Source organism: Arachis hypogaea, chromosome 10, assembly GCF_003086295.3.
Source record: "Arachis hypogaea cultivar Tifrunner chromosome 10, arahy.Tifrunner.gnm2.J5K5, whole genome shotgun sequence".
NCBI classification, from domain to species: domain Eukaryota; kingdom Viridiplantae; phylum Streptophyta; class Magnoliopsida; order Fabales; family Fabaceae; genus Arachis; species Arachis hypogaea.
The window spans coordinates 18,267,597-18,273,414 of NC_092045.1; the positions used below are offsets into that span (position 1 = coordinate 18,267,597).

At 25.8% G+C, this 5,818-nt stretch overlaps 1 long non-coding RNA gene across 2 annotated transcripts; it reads right to left on the reverse strand.

Moving 5' to 3' along the window:
- Window positions 1-345: 345 nt before the first annotated feature.
- Window positions 346-5,107, reverse strand: LOC112715319 (uncharacterized). 2 transcript variants are annotated; one of them, XR_003159610.3, is made up of 3 exons: window positions 4,128-5,107; window positions 3,361-3,815; window positions 346-726 (listed from the first exon to the last, which is right to left on the reverse strand). It is a non-coding gene; the product is annotated as an uncharacterized lncRNA (long non-coding RNA). The 2 variants fall into 2 exon arrangements; XR_011866490.1 differs by having other exon boundaries at window positions 346-3,815.
- Window positions 5,108-5,818: the final 711 nt, after the last annotated feature.

A 5,818-nucleotide genomic window follows, 5' to 3' on the forward strand; every position in this document is an offset into this window, starting at 1 on the left:
TTACTTTTCTATAAGATCTTTTAAAAAAAGATAACTCAAAAAAAATCTTTTTTTAAAAATTCATTTAAACAAGTCTAGTATAGTTTTGATTTTATTTTATTTAAAAAAAATCAAAACAAGAACGTAAATATTGATGTCTGATATGAACAGTGTCACTTGACATTATCCTTTTTAGTTTCAGATTATTGATGTCTGATAGGAACAGTATCACTTGGCATTCCACCCAAAATTATTATTGATCCTATCATTCAATATTGATAGTTATTATTCATCACATCACACCCAACCCCTTTTCTGCTTTTCCTCTCAAATTGTATTGAAGGGCACTTATAAAGCATTTAAATATGTTGAAGAAAACAATTGCCACGTGATATTATTGATTATTGAATATTTTGATACACAAACAAATAAGAAGCAAATACAATATATTTTCACATGATCTTAGACTTTCTGGCTACTTGCCGAGAAAAAGAATTTCTCACTTTACTTGAATACTTAATTATACACAATATCCATTTGATTTGATCATGCCCAAAATCATCGATGCAGGTGATGCTTCTTCATTCTCAAGTAACTTTGCTTACTTTTCAATATATTACATTATACAGTATATCATTCTTTCCATGCTAGTATCCATTGTGCACACATTTGGTGGCCACAATGTTGGACTTCAATTGTGCAAACTTGCTCAAAGCAGATACAGCACAATTCTGTCTCACTACTCATCTGAAAAATATTACAATATTTCACTGTAAGAATGGTTCAAGCCAAAAGCTATAACAAATAAACCCTTTAATTAATTGTCACTGGCAAGTGAACTTTTTGGATTGTCAAAATCTTCACTACTACGGAATTAATTTAACAAGACAAAAGTATAAATATGGTGTGGAGCATAAAGACATAGAAAAATGCTACTCACCTTGAATGCAGAAAAAGAAAAAAACAAAGGATAGTTCACAAATTTGCCTCATCATTAAAATTTAAGAGATATATTTTTAAATTTAAAAAAAAAATAAAATAAGTAGTATAAAAAATAAAATTTAAAACATTTTATATCATCGAATTTGATATCTATTGAGGACTCAGTCTCGTCATCACTCTCTTTGTAATAAGTTGAGGAATCTAAATATTCCTGAATCAAAATACAAAATACATGAACTATACAATTTAAATATGCATTTTTTGTAAAGTTCATAAAGTCTCATGCCTCATCATATTAGATACCATAGAGAATTGCAATTGCTACATATAATTAGCAAATTGGCATGAATCTTAGCTACACTAAGATGCTTGTAGCACAACACTTCATTCTTATGTCATGGATCACTATAATAAACAGTTATAAGAAACTACTTTCAAATCATAAATAACTATATTAGCATTGCACACGGTATATTGCTCTGTGAAATTGAAGATTAGGGCTTCTTCTATAACTCTATTTCATATCACTTTGCCTCTCTGACATGAATATAACATATAACTTTCGAATCAAAACAAATAAACAGAACAAAAAAATAATTGAATGAAATCAATGAAAGAAAGGAATATGAAAATTCTAAGAGTGTATGTGGTTCAAAGATTAAATTTTATTCCCAAGAATATCATTCCTAGGAATATAATGCCTAGAAATGAAATTACTTGAAATATAAGATTTTCATGTTTATTTATAAAATTTGATGCATTGGAATATTATGTAATAATCCTAGGAATGACTAAATTTTTGTTTGGTTAAGTTTAAATATCTTGGTCATATTATGTAATATGTCAAAATTATCCTTAATCATTTAAATTAAAATATTAATGACTAAAAATTAAATATAAACCTAATTAAATATTATATTTTTACATTAATTTTTTTAATTTACAAAATATTTCTAATAACAAATTTATTAAAATACCCCTAATAATAAATATTTAGTTAAAATTATTATTGACTCTAAATTTTTTTAAATTTACTAAATTACCCTTTAATAACAAATATTTTTAATTAAAATTATTATTGATTCTAATTTTTTAAATTTACTAAAATATCCCTAATATCAAATATCTTTAGTTAAATTATTATTAACACTAAATTTTTTAAATTTACTAAAATACCCCTAATAACAAATATCTTTAGTTAAAATTATTATTGATTCTAAAATTTTTTGAATTTATTAAAATATCCCTAATAACAAATATCTTTAGTTAAATTATTATTGATTCTAGTTTTTTTTCAATTTACTAAAATACTCTTAATATCAAATATCTTTAGTTAAATTATTATTGATTCTAAATTTTTTTGAATTTACAAAATATTTTTTATAATAAATTTATTAAAATATTCCTAATAATAAATATTTAATTAAAATTATTATTGACTCTAATTTTTTTTAAATTTACTAAAATATTCCTAATATTAAATATATTTAATATGTCAAAATTATCCTTATTCAAATTAAAAGGTTCATGACTAAACTTAATAAATACATAAAAAAATTTACATATAAATATATTTCAAGATAAATTCAATATAATCATTTTTAGATAAAATATTTATTTTTATTTTCAAAAATATCTCTAATATTGAATTTTTTAATTTTTTTAAAAAGTTAAATATAAAACTAATCGAATATTATTTTTTTTAAATTTACAAAATATACCTCTAATAATAAATTTACTAAAATATTATCACAGTTAAAACATCCCTAATAACAAATATCTTTAATTAAAATTAACATGATCACAATTAAATTTATTAAAATATCCTTAATAACAAATATGTTTAATTAAAATTATTATCAATTCTAACTTTTTATTTACTAAAATACTCCTAATAACAAATATTTTTAATTAAAATTAATATTATCACAATTAAACTTACTAAAATATCCCTAATAACAAATATTACAACTAAAATTAGCACAAATACTTATCTAAATTTAAAAAAATTACGTAATCTTTTTTTTTTCTCATAATTCATAATTGAACTTATACAAAACAATCTCTACCTTTCTAAACACATGTATTAAAAACAATATCAAATCAAATATACATAACAAAAATCAAGCTTTCCTTTATTTCATTCCTTTCAAAATTTATACTGTGCAGCAATATCAAATTTCACTGTGGTATTCCTTCTTCTTGAAAAGAAGACCTAGAAGAATAAAAAATAGGGAATTTCCAGAAAACAAATGAAAATGAATAAATACAAAAAAAATAATTACAATCTCTTACCTCTTCACTCAATTTACACTCCTCACACCAAACTCAAATCAAATCAATAGAAATAAAAAAGTATAACTGTGTATGAACACTAAAGTTTTGCTAGGTTACTGAGAATTGCTTTAAATGTGTTGCAGCAAGAATTGGAAATCAGACCTTTGATTGAAGATTGGTAGTGGATCCACTTCTATATCTGATAGTCTGATGTCACTCATAGACCAGAACATCTCCTCCATCATGAATGGTATGCTAAAAAATAATCAATCGAGCATGCATATATATGGAGAAAAGCACCCACCAAGTTGAAGCAACAATTTATTTGAGAAATAAAATAAACAGAATTTAAATCACAGAATTTAGCAAAAAAAAAAATAAATAGAACTCAAACCACAGAGTTCAAATTAGTCAAATGGCTGATTATATAACTTACTATGATGGAAATAATAATTTTTAAAGCATATATATCTTACTTTGAGGTTTGGAGTTAATATAGGAAAACTAATACCTTTCGCATCTTAAATGCCTTCCAATACATCTTTTGCATCTGCCAACTGAATTTGGTTTTAAAGATGTGAAATCAATTTGTCAGATGTGTTGAAGAAACATGCAGCCTGAATAAATTTAAACAATTAACTATATTAATAACATAAAAATAAATTAAATCGTAGTCATAAAATTTATTTTCAATTCACACACCCTTCTCCTTCAATTCTCTTCTTAATGATTTAATTATTTCTTAAGTCTCTCTCTTTTTGTCACATATAATTTCCCTTCCCTGCCCCCATTTTCTTTTTCTTCTTTATCAATTATGTACATGTGAATTTCGAATCTATCCTCTATTTTGTTTAACATAAATACCAAATAGTCAACAAGCAGAATTTTAATGGTAAATGAAAAGCAAATAACAAAGAGCTGACACGAACCTAAAGATGAGCTATTGTTTTGTGACAGGAACTTTTTCAGAAATGGCTGCTGCTTCTTCTTCAATACTGAAGTTGAAGCGCACAAATTCTATAACAGAGAACATGCTGGATGCATTGAGGCAGAGTATATATCATATGAAGAGGTGCTTTGAAAATTACTTAGAGGAGAAAAGAAGGATAATGAAACTCCATCACCTGATGGAGGAAATGGAACAAGTCATAGATGACAAGACTGAAAGGGACCATGTCTTGGAGGGTAATCTTAGCTTTATATTGAGCCATACACAAGTTATATACAACTGATAAAGTCAAACGCAAGTGATAGATCAGTGACACATTATATTAAAACTAACAATAACAATGGCTCCCTCTTCAATTTTGGAGAACCGCTTAGAGGATTCTAACAGGTATACTATATACTTTTAATATTTTTTGTTCTTATAACAAGTACAAAAATAGAGCCAAACCAATGTATGTCAGAAAAACTAGTTGGAACTTGTCATAATCAAGAAAGCATGAATCAATAATAATTCCATAATCTAATTGAACCGTAATCCATATATCAATTTGAAAAGGAATAATCCGAACAAAAAAAATGCAAGATTGAACATCTTAATATGAACAAAATCAAGCCAAAGGAGTATGCAATGTCGGAATTATTTTATAACTCTCTTGGAGATGTTGGACGTTTCTTTTTCTATAACTCACTTCTCGCCGTTGAAAACCCTCGCACTCACCGTCGCTTTGGTTTTCTCTGTGTTCTCTCATCATCTCACCTCGGACTTAGTTTTCTCATCAGGGTATTGTTGTTTCTCTGTATGATGAAATAATGAAATGTAATTAAGATGAAACATGGAAGATAAGTGTGTATGTAAGGCTGTAGGTTGAAGGATTTATATAATGGGAGGGGTAAGAGTAGGTTGCGGATGGAAAAAAGAGGTGGCTTTGATGTGGTGTATACATGGGAGGTGTGAAAATAGCATGGTGAGAAGAAGAGGTGGAATGAGTTGGGCATTAAAGTGAGATGTCAAGGGAGGATGCACAGGTGGAGATGGTGATGGAAGTCTCAGATGATTCATGTGACCAAGGGTTTGATTGGGTAAAAAAATAAATTTTTAATTATTTTTTTTAAAGATTTTATAAAAAAATAAAAATGATTTTATATTTGAACATATTTTAGTATAATAATATAAAAATATTTTTTGTTTATTTATTACATAAAAAATATTTTTTAAAAAAATATTTTAAAAAAAATATAAATTATAACTTATCAAAAAAAATATTTTTTATTTTTTAATGTTTTTATTTTTATTTTTATTATTAGAAATTTGTTAAATACATTAAAAAATAAAAAAATTATTTTTTTATTAAAATAATAACGCGTAAACAAATACGAAGTCGAAGTGGCCGGTAGGGACTAGGAAAGAAGAGATGGGAAAGGTGTTGCGCCACAATCGACAGCTTGGTTCCTTATATATATGAATTGATCCCTTTGTATTTCACAATATCGATCCTACAATAAGCCTTTCATTATTCAAAACAAAGGGGTCGTCACAATTGCCGCTCTTATTCATTTTATTATTATTCTTTTATAACTATTATTTATTTAAGTTTTGTTTCTCCTATGAATCGATCCCGTTGTATTCCCACAAGATCCATCCTTTTATAAATTATAAGCCATTTATTTTTTA